We start from the raw sequence: 485 nt of genomic DNA, 5'->3' as shown, positions 1-485 counted from the left end.
GATCCCCCGTAATCACTGGGTCTTCACCCGTAATTTTGCGTGTAATTGGTTACATGTGCCCGTAATTCACCTCCAGCACCGCGTAATATTCAGCCGTAATCACTGGGTCTTCACCCGTAATTTCGCGTGTAATTGGTTACATGCACCCGTAATTCACCTCCAGCACCGCGTAAAATCCACCCGTAATCACTGGGTCTTCACCCGTAACTTTGCGTGTAATTGGTTACATGCGCCCGTAATTCACCTCCAGCACCGCGTAAAATCCACCCGTAATCACTGGGTCTTCACCCGTAAATGTTCACCTGTATCCTTGTGCTCAAATTACGGGACCCGTAACGTGTTACGGACCCGTAATTTCTGTCAAATTACGGGTGGATTGACCCAAAATTACGGGTAAAATGACCCCCCTTTTCCCAGAGTGTATGGCCCCCCCTAGCAACTGGACTAGTTACTCAGGAGACGGGTTGCGACCCAGTAGCGACCCG

The sequence above is a fragment of the Volvox carteri genome (assembly GCF_000143455.1).
Source record: "Volvox carteri f. nagariensis unplaced genomic scaffold VOLCAscaffold_97, whole genome shotgun sequence".
Lineage (NCBI taxonomy): Eukaryota > Viridiplantae > Chlorophyta > Chlorophyceae > Chlamydomonadales > Volvocaceae > Volvox > Volvox carteri.
This window is presented reverse-complemented; position numbering follows the sequence as displayed.